Here is a 17,607-nt window from a genome sequence, read left to right as displayed (position 1 = left end):
CCAATCGTCTGCTTGGTCTCGAGATCCTGGAAGACACAATGATTAGGAAAAAAGGTTACGGAGCAGTGTAGTTGTTTAGTAATGCTACTAACAGAAAGTAAGTTAATAGAAACGGAAGGAACGTGAAGTGCAGAGGATAGGAAAAAATGATCTGTAAGTTTTATGGAACCTTTGCCAGCAACAATGGCTTTGGTTCCATCTACAATGATCTCTTTCTCCTGCCCAGAGGATAAAGAGTAAGAAATAAAGGAGTTAGCAGCATTTGTCATGTGATCCGTAGCTCCTGAATTAATGACCCAGGGGCTGTAAAAGCTGGGACCGGTAACACTTAATCCCAAGCCACGAATACCTGTGAGCGCTTGAACTGGAGTAGAGACAGAAGATGAAGCCTGAAGCCGAGAGAGAAGATGCTGGAGGTTAACAATATCAATAGAAGACAATCCAGTGGTAGAAGGCACAGAGGAACCAATAGTCTGTTCATTTTCTAACTTTTGGATAGCAATATTACCACTATTAGGAGCCTTCTTAGCATTGTGTTTAAATTTTTCAGGTTTCTTTTCTGGATATTTTTCCCAACAGAAATCTGAATCATGATTAGTCCTCCTACAGTGCTGATAAAATCTGCCCCCTCGTCCTTTAGTTTCCCCAGGTCGGAACTTGTTTGCAGAACCAATAAAGACAGAGGTCTCCCCAATCGGAGGGCTTACAGTGGAAATCCCCTTGTTGTTCATGGTCCTTCTTCTACCTTCTTCACTTAGAATTTTGTAGTAAACTTGTTCTAGAGAGGGAGTAGGATCAAGACCAAGGATTTGCCCTTTTAAATTTTCAAACTCTGCATTAAGTCCATCTAAAAATTTAATAATTCTGTCTTTTTCTAGAAGCTTTAAATATCTCTGATGATCATCAGTGGAACTCCAATTTTCCATCCGGTAGTAGTCAAACTCATCCCACAGTCCCTTCAAAGTAGCAAAATAATTGGTGACTGACATAGAACCTTGTTCAAGTTTGAAAATTTGACTGTTGAGCTGATAAGTACACAGCATATCATGGCGACGTCCATACATCTGCTCCAGTGTCTTCCACATATCATACGTTGTTTTGTTATGAAGAATAACTTGTTTGATGCCAGAACTAACAGAGTTAAGTATCCAAGTCATTAATTGAATATTGTCACGCCGCCAAGTGCGAAAGCTAGGATCATTTTCATCTGGTTTCACTTTAGAGCCATGAAGAATATCAAGTTTATCATGGCCTTCGACATAAAGTTCAATAGCAACTGCCCAAGATGCACAATTTGTCTCCGACAATTTTTCTGATACTATCTGAAGACCGGACCCTCCAGTGTCTGCCATTGTGAAAAATGGTTGTACCTGTCCTGAAGACGCCATAGGATTCGCAGAAATCCCCGAGGTTTCGCTAGCGTTGTCCGCCATTACAATCACAAAAAAAAGGTGCTAGAGAAATCACGACGTTGAGAGATAGCCGCCGGCACCGCACAGGGAGATTAGAAGTGGGACAGCCACCGGCGCCGCACAGGGAGATCAGAAGAGGAACAGAGACGTTGATGTAGCTTCTGCCGGAGAAGCATGCACCTACTGAGGTTGCAGGAAACTCGCCGGAGAAGAAGAAGGAGCAGCCGGCTTCCTCTGTAAATTCTCTGCTTCCGGAACACCGTCCGTAGGTGAATCGCCGCTGAGGAAGGGATGAAGAAAGTGCCTTGCCGGAGGATTCCCTGCTTCCGGAACGCTGTCCGCAGGAGAATCGCCGCTGAGGAAGGAATGAAGAGAGTGCCTCGTCGGAGGAGAACGCTCCGGGAAGAAGTGCCACCGGCCGAAGAGAAGAAAAGAGAAGGGGGAGGTGGCGCTGTGCCCTAGCCGTCGCGAGAAGAGAAATCGCGAGAAGGGGGAGGTGGCGCTGTGCCCTAGCAGCCCGAGAAGAGAAATCGCGAACTCAAAGAAAAATTAACCTCGCTCTGATACCATGTTGTATTAAATAGAGTTTAAAGATTCATACAATTCCAGCAGGATTACATCTGTTTATATAGCTATATAACCACACAACCCTAATAATCAACTTATTAACAAAAGATAAAAAAAGACCTATCTACCCTTGCTTCTCACAACAGTGAGAAAGCAATGACATCAGGTTAGGATACTAAGTTAAAAAGATGAAATTCAAAATTCTGAGAGATAAATGCAGAACTGTTAAATGCTGTGAAGTTGAAGTTGAGAGCTGTTGGAGTATAAAAAATTCAGAATTGACATTAAGGAAAGGAGAAGCTCAAATGAAGATTTGTAACGTGAGACAAAAAATGGAATGTTGGCATCAATAGCTTCTACCAAGATTCATTTTAACTATTGCAGAGATGAAACAGAAATTACACTTGATAGTGCTTGAAGGGCTGTATTTGGTTGAATGAGAAGAGTAAAATAAGATAGTGATAGCTCTCAAGTTGGGAAGTGAAACTCGATTCAAAGAAGAACAAATGAAAATCAAAAGGAAAGGGTGCTGGAATGACAGAAATGAATTTAGTGCAGAATTCAAGCAGTGCAGATTTTGCAGAAAAATGTGGAAACTTCGTGCCAAATTGGGAAATGGATTGTAGTATGTAGAGTTGCTGAAACTAGTAAATTTCTCAGTTATGCATTGTAAAGGGTCTTAAGAGATAAGATGAAGGAGTATTGAAATTTCTTGTGGCTACATAGTGGCAATTAGTACAAAGACCAGAATGTGCAGAAATGGATCAGTAGTGGCTGTGCAGAATGGAATCAAGGCATTTGGTTCATTAAAATTTTGAAACGTAACTGCTAATCCGTTATTGACAAAGGATTATCTTGCTTCTCAAGAGTTACAAGATTTTTAGACAAGAAATTTGATACTAAATAGGGAAACAAAGCTGAAAATTGGAAACTGAACCTAAACTGTAGCTTGGGTCTTGGGCTAGTTTTGCAGTAATAGGAAGGTAAAATTCTAGCTGAAATTTTGTGCCATTGGAGAAAAAGAGGTGGAGTCTTGAAGCCGTGCAATTTGTGAAGAGGATGTTAAGGTAAAAGAAGTGTGCACCTGCAATTGGAACTAAATCCTGAGTTAAATGCAGAACAGTTTTGTGTCATAGGAAAGTTGCTGGTTTGTGCCAAGTTTTCTTGCTATTCCAATCTGAAATGAATGGAGTTTAAGCCATCCTGATCCATTATTAAATGAACCGTCTTCAAAGGTTTACTAGTTAGGAAAACTTGGCTGGAATGTATTGAAGCAGAATCAGTAAACTAAAGAGTCCTTGTTTCAGAATCAAGAGGTTAAAGTTGGGTAGCAGTCAGGGTATAAGAAATGCATTTCTTTTATCAGTAAAGCTCCTTACTAATCTGATGGTTTCTGTTGTTTGGAGAAACAATTTTGAACAGAATAGATGTGAATTCCTGATATTGAAACTGACTGCAGTAATTGATGTATCAGTTGTTATAAGTTGTGTGCCAAGTTCCTTATGCAACTTCATGATCAATGAAAAGACTAAGTAAAGTTCATGCTTACTTACTAAAAAATGGTGTTTCTAATTGCTCAAGTGTTCCACAGATTTAAACTTGAGCAAATTCAAGAGTTGAAGTTCTCATAGGATCTAATTTCTGAAATTTCAAATTGCTTCAATCCTGAAATTGAAACTTCTGTACTAAAGTGTCCTGTATCCAGCAAGTTGAAGCTGTGGAGCTGTGAATTGATTTTAAATGTTATGTGCCAATTTATGGATGCAAGTTCCTTATCAGTAGGAAGTTTAGGTTCGACACTTAGTTCTTGGTGTCCTTTGGTGTTCACTTCTTTTCAAGATTGTTATGATTCAACGCATGAAATTTTAGTGATTGTGATTCTTGAAACTGCACAACTGGATTAGCACAGAATTGTCAAAGTTCCATTTCCATACCAATCCGGTTGTGAACCATTTGAGATACAAATCAAATTCAAGAAGATTTTAAAGGATAGGTGTCAGCTATGATTGTTGCTGGCTTTATGATTATTGCTGCTGATGAGTAAATAATTTTTGTTTGGATCGTAGCTGAATGAAGGTTTCAATAGTTGGAAATCTAGAAAATTCATGAAAATTAGGCAACCATTTTCCATCTGAAACAATCTGGGAATCTGGAAAATTTTATAGGCTGAATCTGAAACATTCTGTGAAGAATTGGCTCTTGCTGTCATTGCTGCTTATGAAACTGCTGGTACGCTTAAATAAGCATAACGTCTATGACTCAATGAAGTGTATGCTGGAATCTGAAATACAGAAGTAAAGTGAGATTAAGCAAAAAGCTAATTCTGGAATTTCATTAAATTTGATTTCTGAAACTGAGGTACATCTATAATTCCAAGCATTAGACTGAAATTTGGAACCCAGGATTTTGAGGCAGTTTCATTTCTGAATTTATTTCTGGGCATGACCTCTGAAACTGAATTTGAAACTAAGGGGCTGGAATTGATTGAAGCTGAGTTGTTACTTCATTAGCAGCTGATATAGTTACTGCACAAGAGAAAAACCAAAGAAAAATTGACTAAATCCAGTTGTTGAATTTGTTAGGCTGGAATTTTCAGTAATGAGCTGAGTTCTGAAACTGAAGAACAGCAGTAGGAATGAATTGGAGTTATAAATCTTTGTTTCAGCATAACAACAGAGGGATCTTCAAGAATTGTAAGAAGTTGGAATTTAATTGGATTGGATTACTAACCTGAATTCTTGAATGATACAATTGATTCTCTATTGTAATGTAAGAGCAAACAAGAGTGATGAACTCAAGTGAAGTCTTGTTTTATGCAGAAACTAAAACTGTAACAGAAATGAAAGGCTGCTGGAACTAAGCTTCATATTGCTACTGCATGGATTTCAGAAGCTAATTACATTTATTGAGAGGTTGCTAAACTTGAATCCTTTAATTTGTGAATTTATGTGCTGCAATTCCAGTAGTGTTCTTAAATTTCAGTCCAAGGAGTTGATATGTGTTGCTGTTGGAAATTTGATTTTCTGATTTCTTGAATTCTGAATCCATGTGCCAACTAAAAGCTTTCCAAATTGATAGTGTGATTTCTGCACATTCTGGATATGCAAAGTGCTGAAATTCTGATTTCCAAGTTACTGTAATAATCTGATCTCCTGCTGGAATTGAGGTTTTGAATCGAATTTCTTGGTTACTTGAATTCCGAAAGAAAAGAAAACAAAATCTGCAGAATGAAGCAAACATTGGCAAGATTAATATCAAATAAGTGAATAGCATGATGCATTTTATTGTCCGAGACGACCAATGTTTTAAGTGTGGGGGAGGGAACTCTTCTTGGCAAGTTGATGTGAGATGTTTTAGCTTCAAAATGCTGAATTGAAGTGCAAAAATAGTAAGAACAGTGAAGAAAAAAAAATGGCAAATCAAAAGAGTATCAAATGTGGAGATAGAGTATCAAAATTTTTGGATAGCCATCAAATTGAAGGGGAGGTTAGCTTGGTCTTTTGAATTGATAAAATCAAATGGTTTTCATCTCTTTTCACATCAAAATGGTCAACTCATCAAGTATATTCCTCCAATACTCTCATCTTCTCAATTTTTCATTGAATTCTTTTCTTTTGCTTACTACATTCACTTTAATTGTTCTTCTTGATTCCATTTCAATTCTTGTTGATAAATTCTTTTGATTCATGTCTGTTATGCTCTATAGTGGAGGAGAATTAGAAAATAAGCAAGCTTATGGTAGTGAAATGTTGTGAGTTGCATTGAGTGAGCTCCACTTATACATATGTTTGAGTGTGAGAGATAGATTAGGTAAATCCCTTGTGAGCTTGCAACTTGCTTAATTTTTCAATTGGATTAAACTACTGTTTATTGTTTGGATTGTATTCATGATTGTTTGTGATCTTTAGATGGTCTTAGTTAAATTCCTTTTACTATCTTCTAGGTATTGCTAGGGAATTTTTTATGGAGATGATTTTTAGTTTTCTTTACTTGCACGGGGCGTTCAAGACTAAGTGTGGGAGATTTGATAATCATGATTTTACTGTATTATTTTGATTCATATATGCATGGCCTGATGTTGTTTTCATAGGTTTAAATCATGGTTACATCACATTTTTGTGCATTGTCTTATTCTTGCACTTAATTACAAATTATTATATTTTTGTGTTATTTGATGATAATATTTGATTCTTATTTTGTAGGCATTAAAGGATCTTGGATTTGGATCTATTTGGACAAAATTTGTGCTCGAATCGGAGTTGAAATGAGAAGATCAAACCTTGGAGTTATTTGGACCGTTCATCTACAATCAAGCAGATCTGAGTCATCCATTGACGATCTGGTCCATCCAACCTAATGAGAAGGAGATCTCAACCATAGATGAAGATTTAGAGGTTTTGATTCAGATCTGAGTTCATACAGCCATTGATCAAGCCCGAATTAATTTGGACCGTTCATCAAAGATTGGGCAGATCTGAACCATCCAGTGAAGATCTGGTCGATCCGACCTAAGGGAGAGTAGATCCAGACCCTAGATCAAGATCAGTACCTCCGGATAGGATTTTAGGCGACTTTTCACCGTTGATCAGGAGCAAAATCAATCACAGTCGTCCGTTCATATCTAGATCAGATTCAAAAGAGAAGCTACAGTACCTTCGTGGCTTCGTCGACTCCTCCGTGCAATCATTCGTCGCGCCACGTTTCTCCAGAAGATTTCGACCCCGATTCTTCCTCCAATCGATCTCTCAAGCTTCGACCTCGGTGGTGAGCTTCACGGTAACTGATTCATATCATTTGGAGCCATCGGCGGGCGTTTCCTCCAGCGGAATTCTTCCTCCGACGATCCTCTATTTTCACCAGATTTGTTGGGTGTTTCCTCAGATCTGAGCTCCACCTTCCATCAGCGACGTTCGGCGGTGTTCCTCCGGCGTTACTGAGCTTCATCCGACCACAATCCGCAATCCGTAGCCTCCATTCCAGATTCAGAGGTCAAGGTTTGAAGATTTCCAGATTTTCGGCATTTGAGTGGGTTTAGGGTTGTTCTAGCTCACCGGAGGTGGTCTGCCGGCATAGTTGAGCATACCTTGAACTGAGACGCAGCTGAGATGCTCCATTGAGGTCCGGAGTTGGGTGTTCACGACTTCGGCACTCTTGTGTGATGGCAAGAGTGTGTTGCTTGATAGATTGATTGTGAGAATGGATTGTTTTACCATTTTAATTCCTTTTATTCCCATTTTGTAGCTTGGCACAGATTTATTTTGATGTTGTTATGTTTTTAGTAGTAGTTTAGCATTTCATTACCTTGTTAAAGCTTAGTTTAAGTCTTATTTGGTGCTCGTTTAATTGTTAGGTTGTTAAGTTCAAGCTAGGGTTTTAATTAGTACTGTAGATCAGATTTAATTACATTTCATTATTTCATATTTAGTTTAAGTGTGTTGATGATTTAATTATAATGTAGGGTGACAATGCATTATGGTTTTATCATTGGCACATAGTTAGGTTTCACTCTTGCTTTAGATTAATTTCTTTATTGTCGTGCTTCACTTTTGTTAGACTTAGATTCAAATTTAAACCCCCATTTTTACATTAGAAACCCCAAAAATAGGAAGAAAATGGCAATCCTAGATTACATCCTACCGTTTGTTCCTTGAGGTTCGATCCTGGGCTCGTTACTACAACATGATTGTGTAGATAAAGGGTTCATGGAATATTAATTGTTAATTTGATAAGCCCTTTTGGGACACGTAGAATTTTTAGGCTTATCAAATTTTGGCCCCGTTGCCGGGGACACTAGTGATGTTTTTCGGATTGTTGTTTGATTGCTTTCATGATTATATATCCATGTGTTGATTTTATTTGTTCCTGAGTCTTCTAATTTTATTTGCTAGTTGTCAGTGTAAGAACAGGAAATTCTTTTTACCATGGATCCATATTATCAGTATTTTGGAGATGGGATGGAGAGTTATTACAATCAACCTCAGACTCAGTTCTATCAGCTTGAATCTCAGTACTACCTACCTATGGAGCAGCGGAATAGGTATGAGGAAGTACAAGACCAATTTGCAAATTTAGTTTGGAAATTCAATGAAGTTATGCAACAAATGAGAGAACATCAAGAGCAACAATTTGCAAGGATACAGAATATTCAGAGTCTGTTAGATCAGATTGCATCATCCATTAATCGGTTACAAGCACAAAACTCCAGTGAGGAGATGGATAGTAGTGATTTTGTCAGGCCTGATCCTACTTCCATTTATTCACATGATTTATCTAGTTTTATTTGTGATGATGATGTAGTTGTTTAGATTTTTGATTCTATTGATACTATTTCTCTAGATGTTGTGAATGATGCAGGTATTGTTGCAGAAGATGACTTAAGTGTAGGGGATTGCTTACTGGAATCATTACCTCAAGAATCACCTGGATTTGATTATGATGAGGATGTAAGTGTAGGGACTTGTGCTATGGAGCCAAGCACCCAAGAATCACTACATGAAGTTGTACATTCACCAGAATCAGAGTCTGAGCATTTACTAGATGAGGAAGAGGTAACAAACACCACTCCAGGTACCTTTCAACACGATAAGGTAAGTATTGTTTGTGATACATCAGGAAATTTCATAGAGGTACCATTTATTGATTTTATTAGATGTGAATCATTTCTTGAAATATCTTTTACCCACACTAATGCTCTCCTATTTTCTTTGTATCCCACATGTGCATGGGAGGTGTTTTCAAGAAAATTGTGGAGAAAGAAATGGGAAATCATGATGGAACAAAAATGACAAAAATCCTTCATTTCCATGCACACATATGCTATTGTGACTTTGAAAAGAAACTAAGCAAGTTCTAGAGTTTAATTTGCTATGAGTGCATGCCACACAAAGATAAAATAGTGTTAAGGCTTAAGGTGATCCTCTCTAGGTATTTTATGCAATCAAGCTTGATTAATCAAAATGGAATCCACCACCATTTTAACCAATATCATGTAAGTAGAGTATTCAATCATGTCACATGACCTAAAATTGATGATTAAATTTAAGAGACTTTTACCATCTTATAAGTATCACTAGAAAAATTCATGGAGAATTTTATTCAAATGACATGTCATGTACTAAACAAAATGCAAAGTATGAAAGCAAATGTGAAAATAAAATGCAAAATGTAAAAACAAAATACAATTGCAAAGTATGAAACCAAAGAAACATATAACGAATTTATTAACAAAGCATGAATTAAAATGCAAAAGAAAATAAAATTGGAACCAACTCTCCTTTAACTTCTGGTGGTTGAAGAAGATTCAGAAGAAGAAGCCACCCCGATAGTGGAGTAGTTGTGGTTCCACTCAAATTCTTCTTATTACTCATTTTTCCTTTCAAAATTTTTTCTGGAGGTCTAAGTCAGTTCAATTTAAGCACCCACTCCAGAAGCTCAACTACTCCTACAACGTCAATCAAAGAAAAAAATGGATGAAGATGATTTGAGAAAATGTTTTGTGAATCTTGAATATGCTCTAAAAAAGGATGATCTGTTTGATATTGATGCATACGATCTACTTTTGGAATTACGAATGTTGCAAGAGATGCTACCTCTGGAAGCATATGACACAAATACATCTTGGACGACCATTAAAATTTTAGAGTTTGCATTGAAAATGGATATTTTTCCTATAGTCGTGGTTGCTTATCAAATTTTACTGACTATTCCTGTGACTGAAGAATCAGCTGAAAGGAACTTTTCATAGTTAAAATTCTTGAAATCTTATTTGAGAACTACAATGAGTCAAGAAAGATTGAATGACTTAGCGATCCTTTGCATGAAAAAAGACATATTGGAGGATATCTCATATGACGATATAATTGATGACTTTGCTTCAAAAAATATAAAAATAGTACATTTTAAAAAATATTAATTGTTGAATAAGTTATTTCTAGAAATCATGTAAAATGTTCTCTAATATATAGTTTCTTTAATTACATATTTTGATTTACTTTGATTATGATATATAATTAATTGTTTTAATATATATTTGATTTTTAAAGTTAATTCAAGAGGGAGGGCCCAAATGGCCAAATTTATAATTTTGCCCCCGGCCTAGTTTTTCTCAGGACCGCCCCTGAAATTCTTCTACCTCTTTTATTTTGTAGGTGTTCAATTAACCTGTTATAATTGTGCGATTGCTACTAATCTAAGTTGAGAGATTGGGAAAGATTTCTTTTTATATTTGACAGGCAAATCACCTTCTTTTTACTGCAGCACCAATACCAGACTACCACTAAGTCCTTTGATGTTTGTTATTCTTTATAGGAATTATCATATCACGAGAAGAAAGTGAAGAGAAGACTTCGACGTTATTGCTCTCGGTTGTGAGGTGAATTTCTATGGCCACATCATTGTGGTGAGATTTCCACGCCGCAACCATTTCATCCCTTGATCTTAGACCAGGGTGCTATTGTGGGAGAGAGAGAGTTAGCTGTTGAAAGGTGTGGTCCGAGACCAAAAAAGTTAAAATCGATGCTGATGGAGGCTTTGGTCCGAGACCAAGGGAGTTATATCTCTAAAAAGAGAGTTTATTTTATAACCTCAGATGGTCATACAAACTGCAGCTAACAGATACAAGAACAAGTCCCGCTAATACAAATGGCGTTGCACAATGTTGGACAACCGGCCCTGCAATCTGAATTCCCCTGGCAAGTCGCTAAAACTTGGTCACCACCTACATCATCAGCTTTGCAGACCACAATACCTTCAACAAAAAAATCAAACATTACTATGAATATGAGTGCGTTTGTGTTTATTAACAACAAATCAGGACTAAGAAAGTATGACTCACTCGGAGTGGTGGCCACTAAGAGCACTAGCAAGAAGCAAGCAAAAAAAGCCTTGTTAGCCATGAAACCTTCTTTGATGTTTTCCTGTGAAGGTGAAGAGGGTTTACATGAGTTTATATAGGGCAGAGGAAGGATATGGAAAATGAGGAAAGTAGTCATGCCTAGCTTAAATACAATGCTTGAAATGAATAAAAATATCTCTTTTTGTTAATATTAATAACTTGTTTTTTTTAATTTTGTATTCAAATCTTATAGTTTATTCTTACTTAAACATATTTTCTTGTTTTTTTTTTCTAAATTAAGGTTAAAAAAATATAAAAAATAATATTTTTGGTTCATATGGATTGACGTGTATGGATTCCTCTCTATTAAATGCCTTTTTTACTAATATTTATCTATTTGAAAGATCTTTGCAAAAATAAATGGTGAATTGATTATTTTCAATTTGTTTTAGAATTAAATCAATAAATATATTATATATGATTAATAGATTTATTTAAAGTAAAAACATATTAGTATTATATATTTTGTTACCAATTGATGACTAAGGCTTCATTTGGAGGGTGAGGAGAAGGTTAATTAAGGAAAGTGGAGGGGAACGAAAGGAAAGGCAAGGAAATATGGGAGGGAGGGATGGTTGTTACCTTGAGAAGAGAGCTGAATTAATATTTTCATTTCTTACCTTATATATTAATTTATTTTTTTTCATAAATAAGATTGAAATAAAAAATATTTTAGATTATTTTTACCTTTTCTTTTCAAATTAAGGTTGGATTATGGTGGCAGGTTTGGAGGCTATATTAGGATCAGATTATGTTAGGATTGAATTGGGTTCGAATGGATCCGGATTGACTTGATTTAGAATTTAGAGATTTTTAGGGTTAATTAAATTTTATTTTAAAAACTTAAGACACCTATATAATAGTTGAAGCTTGTATATAATAGTAAAAGCTTAGTATAATTATGATGAAATATTTAAAGTAGATGATGAGATAAAAATAAAAAATATATATATTTTTTAAATTGGATCCGTCAGATTATTCAAGTTGGTTATCAAAATTTGAATTAAAAATTTTTAGATACGATTTGAGTTCATATCCCATACATCTGAATTGACATCCAACCTCATCTCCTCCCAAGCAGAGTTAAATAGTATTTAGTATTTTTTTTTTTTTTTTTTTTTTTTTTTTTTTTTTTTTTAAGACAACAATCTTTGCACTAATATAATCAAATTTGTAATATAGTGTAATGTAATCTTGATTATATTACTACGTTTGGTAATATAATATATGTAAGTGATTATATTCTTTTGTTTGATATCTATTATTTTTTATAAGAAAAGTCGTATTCCTATAAAATAACAAAAATATCATGCGACTTCTACCAACCACCATGGCACCTTTGCCGCAGCTTGCGGCAGCCACTGGCAACCAGAGGACGCCACCGCCGGCAACTGTCGGTCACCGCCGGCAACCGTCGGTCACCGCCGGCAACCGTCGGTCACCGCCGTCGTAATCGCCGGTCACCGCCAACAGGCGACGATGACGGCCGGCGGTCGGGCGACGGGCGAGCAGCGGCCGAGCGGCCAAGCGGCCAGGCGGCGAGCGGCGAGCAGCCGGGCGGTGGGCGATAACGAACTAAGGGTATATTCGACATTCAAATTTTGATTAAATGATTATCTCATAATGTATTCGGATTACATAGTATATGCTTTCTAATTCAGATTATAAAATTTCATTATTTTATTTTAATCAAGATTATATTAAAAATTTAAAAATAAATCAAATAAAATAATTAGATCACGTTACACTCTACCAAATTAAACACCACCTAAGACTCTTCGGAAGCTTTGCCCGAGAAAGACACTGTTTCATGGAATGGGGTCATATGTGGATTTGCACAAAATGGAGGAGCCGCCAAAGCTTGCTCTGTGACTCTTTGATGAACTGGTTCAGGTACACAGAAATGAAGTCATGTCGGATCATGTCACCTTTGTTGGTGTCTGGATTGCATGCTCCCATGCCGGGCTTATCCACATGGGCTGTAATATTTTCAATGCCCTGTTTGAAGTAGGGATGTAAATGAGTTGACCCGAGTCGAATAGTTTTATACTCGAGCTCGGATCGTTTAAGTTATATTTAAGCTCGAGAGTTCGGCTCGAGCTCGAATCGAACTTTTATCACAAGGCTCGAGTTCGACTCATTTTAGAATTATCAAGATCACGAATAGTTTGAACTCGGCTCGTTATTAGATCGATTATCAAAGTTAACGAGCCTAACTCGTCAAGCGAGCTCGGGCTCGTTTTCGGGCTTGTTTTAGAGCTCGTTTTTGGCTCGTTTTAGAGTTCATTTTTTGACTCATTTAAAAGCTCATTTTAAGGCTCATTTTAGAGCTATTTTTTTGGCTCATTTTAGAGCTCATTTTTTGGCTTAATTTAAGGCTCATTTTAAGGTTCGTTTTTTTGGCTCGCGAGCCTATAAGCGAACATGTTCGCAAGCTCACAAGCCGAATATCCTTAAGCTCGAGCTCGGCTCGATAAAACTGTTGAGCTCGAGATCGGCTCGATAAAATAAACGAACGAATTCAAATGAGTTTTTTACCGAATCGAGCTTCGAATAGCTCACGAACCGTTTGGTTCATTTACCTCTCTAATTTGAAGTGTACTCATGTGAACCCAAGCTGAACACTATGCCTGTATGGTTGATATATTTGCGCGTTGGGGTTTGCTCGAAGAAGCAGAAGCTGTGGTTCTGGTCCTTCCTATATCACCTAACATTAACCTCTGGGGTGCATTCCTTGCAGCATGCAAACGTCACAAAAACTAGGTCATGGAAAATCGCATCTCTGAGCAACTCTATGTGTCGGATGTTGGATTATAAACAATCTATTGCCGGAGATTTTTCGGGGTATTAGTTGTATTTTAATATACCGAATTTAAATTCACTTATCTATTGAAAAGACCTGAGCAGATGATCTCAGGCTACCAGCAGGGGTTGGTTTCTGTCAAGTGATGAAGGTAGTCTGCACTGTGTTGATCGGGCGGGCGTAGCAGATCAGAAAGGTCGACCGAGCAGCATGGCCAACCGGGCAAAGTCTTCATCAGATTAGAGAGGCAGGTCGGGCAGACCGTGAGGCTGGTTGGGCAGAGCAGACCGGCCGAGCGAGAGGTAGACAGATCAGGAAGACAGGTCTGTCAGGAGGCAGACCGGCCGAGCGAGAGGTAGACAGATCAGGAAAACAGGTCTATCAGGAGGCAGACCGGCCGACCGAGAAGCAGACCTATCGAAGTAGACATGTCGGAATGACTGGTCTGTTAGAAGGCACAACGGGCAGCAGACAGGTCGGGCGGCAGATCAGTTGAAGCAGACAGGAGCCGATCGGGCAAACAGCTGAGCTCGAGCGGGGAAAAGACTGAGAGGGCAGATCGGCCGAATGGGCGGATCGGCTGAGCGAGCAGGTCGGATCGGCCGAGCGGAAGCCTGGTCAGCCGAGCGGGAGTCGGGTCGGCCGAGCAGATTGGCCGAGAGGGCAAGTCGACTGAACAGATGGCGGATCGACCAAGCAGTCAGGTCGGTAGAGAGAAGGTCGGGGCGACCGAGCGGGTAGGTCGGTTGAGAGGATTGACCGAGGCTTGCAAGTCGCAGTTCCCTAGAAACAGATTCGCCCCCACCTCCGGATGTGCTTCGAGACTTACTCGGGTCACCTGTTTCCCAGGATACAACGGTCTGACAGTGAACTCCACCAAGCACTGGTGATCACGACGAACTGAGAGGAACCCGATCGCTATCACGGGCACTCTACCGAGCAGGAGTTGCACGATAGAGGAGGGGAATGAGGCGGAGAACTTCTGCTTGTTTCGCTCTGTCTCTCTGCCTATGATCAGAGCCTCCTTATATTGGAGCTCAGATCAATGGCAGCATTAATGGTCAATTAATGACCATTACTCGCCGAGAGAGAGCCTCTCCCCAAGCATTTGTTCACATCCTCAATGTATGTGAATCAATATAAACCAACACAAGTGCCTTGAAATTCCCAATGTGGGACTAAAGTCCTATTCACAATGGAGCTTCTTCTCTTCCACCTCTTTCTCCATTCACACTTATTCAACAATCCCCCACATGAATGGAGATAGGGTACGTGATAACATTCAGCAGTTGAGTCAAGTATATGATAGATACGCTTTACCCTTTAAACCTTCCCTTGTGAAGATTTGGTTGCTTACTAGCTGATAGTAGACATGATTTCCTTGAACTATACTGTCATTTGTGTAAGTAGTGACAAATCTCACCCAAGACTCTCCATGATACAACTCATTTCTCATGAGTATGTTCGTTCTTAGCCATGAACACGCCTAGTTCTGTGAGAAGCTCTAAGAATTGTGCCTCCAATTCTCTTCGAAGCGGCCCCACTTCTTTCTCACATAGGTGATCCCTCAAGAGTTGTAATCTACTCTTCTTGATCATTTAAAGCCCATCGACTTACCCTGGTCTAGTCACTGTTTCATTGGACTATCCCCCTTATAGTGTGCAGATTAGTTGTCCCTTTGAACCTAGTTCATGGGATCTCTCGTCAGCATAGGTTGGGTGACCTCTGCACTGATCGCTGACAACGGCATCAAGCTCATTCCTCTTGATGATCTTCCAACTAACTCTCGATTTAACCCCTTGGTTAGCGAATCCGCTAGGTTATCTTTTGACTTCATATAGTCAACAGTGATAACTCCCGTTGAGAGTAGTTGTCTAATGGTATTATGTCTACGACGTATATGTCTAGACTTACCATTATACAGATGGCTTTGTGCCCGACCTATTGCTGATTGACTATCGCAATGTATGCAAATTGCCAGCACTGGTTTCGGCCGTCGTGGAATATATTCTAAGAATTGCCCTATCCATTCAGCCTCTTCACCACATTTGTTAAGAGCTACAAACTCATATTCCATCATGGATCTGGTTATTATGGTTTACTTAGAAGACTTTCAGGAAATGGTTGCACCTGCTAGAGTGAAGACATATCCACTCGTAGACTTAGAGTCTTTTATATCAGATATCCAACTCGCATCGATGTATCCTTCGATCATAGCAGGATATCTTGTATAGTGCAGTCCATATTCACGAGTATACCTCAAGTACCTCAATACTCTTGTTATCCCTTTCCAGTGCTCAACACTGGGATTACTCGTGTATCTACTCAGTTTGCTTACTGCGTAGGCCAAGTCTGGTCGTGTACAACTCATCAAGTACATCAGACTTCCAATTACTCGAGAGTACTCTATCTGAGAAATACTTTCACCTCGATTTTTTGATAGATGTTGACTCATATCTATCGACATTCGTGCCAACGCAGTATCACCCTTGGTGAATTTCTCAAGAATCTTGTCCACGTAATGGGACTGACTAAGAACAAGCCATTCTGTCGTTCTAAGAATTTTGATTCATAGAATCACATCAGCTAGACCTATGTCTTTCATGTCAAATCTTGAGTTCAACATGTCTTTAGTGGATTTGATTATCTTATCATTACTACCAATGATAAGTATGTCATCTACATAGAGGCACAAGATGACATAGTCACTCTCTGTGGTTCTCATGTAGACACATTTATCACATTTATTGATCTTGAATCCACATTCTTGGATGTCATTATCAAATTTCTCATGCCATTGCTTTGGTGCTTGTTTCAAGCCATATAATGACTTCACCAATCTACATACCTTATTTTTCTGTCCTGACACAAAAAACCCCTCAGGTTGATCCATGAAGATTTCCTCTTCTAATTCCCCGTTTAGAAAGGTTGTTTTTACATCCATTTGATGTATTTCGAGATTCCATAGAGCGGCAATAGCCAACAATACTCTAATGGAAGTTATTCTCGACATCGGAGAGTATGTATCAAAGCAATCAAGGCCTTCTCGTTGTCGATATCCTTTGATTACCAATCTGGCCTTGTATTTATCGATTGTGCCATCTGATTTCATTTCCTTCTTGAAGATCCACTTGCAACCTAGTGGTTTACTTCCTGGAGGAAGATCCACAAGTTCCCAAGTGTGATTTTGCAAGATAGATTCTATCTCAGATGCAATTGCCTCTTTCCAGTGAGGTCCATCAGAAGAGCCTACAGCTTCTGAGTAACTTCAGGGCTCACTCTCCAACATGAAAGTGATAAAATCTGATCCAAAGGATTTTTCTACCCGAGCTCTTTTGCTCCGTCTAGGCTCAACCTCCACGGGTTCCTTGTCATCATCATCATCTTCTTCGCCTTGTCTTTCCTTTGCCCGTTTTGAGGAGCTAGCATCCTCTCGGGTCTTATACGGAAACACATGCTCGAAGAACGAGGCATTTCTCGATTCGATTATCGAGTTCTTGTGTATCTCCGGTATGTGTGACTCATACACACAAAATCTATACGCAGTGTTATTTTGTGCATATCCAATAAATATGCAATAAATAGTCGTTGGTCCAATCTTAATCCTTTTCGGATCAAGCGCCAACACTTTGGCAAGACACCCCCACATTCGTAAATATTTGTAGGATGGTTGTCTCCATTCCACAACTCATAAGGGCTCTTATCTATTTTCTTCCAGGGCACCTTATTTAAAAGGTAATTAGCTATTAACACAGCTTCCCCCCACATGGACTCTGGTAATCCAGAGCTCAATATAAGAGCATTCATCATCTCCTTTAGAATTCAATTCTTTCGCTCAGTAACTCCGTTTTTCTGAGGAGTATAAGGAGTTGTTATTTTGTGTCTGATCTCATGTTCAGCACACAACTCAGCGAACGGTGACACATATTCAT

The sequence above is a fragment of the Zingiber officinale genome, chromosome 3B (assembly GCF_018446385.1).
Source record: "Zingiber officinale cultivar Zhangliang chromosome 3B, Zo_v1.1, whole genome shotgun sequence".
Taxonomy (NCBI): domain Eukaryota; kingdom Viridiplantae; phylum Streptophyta; class Magnoliopsida; order Zingiberales; family Zingiberaceae; genus Zingiber; species Zingiber officinale.
This window is presented reverse-complemented; position numbering follows the sequence as displayed.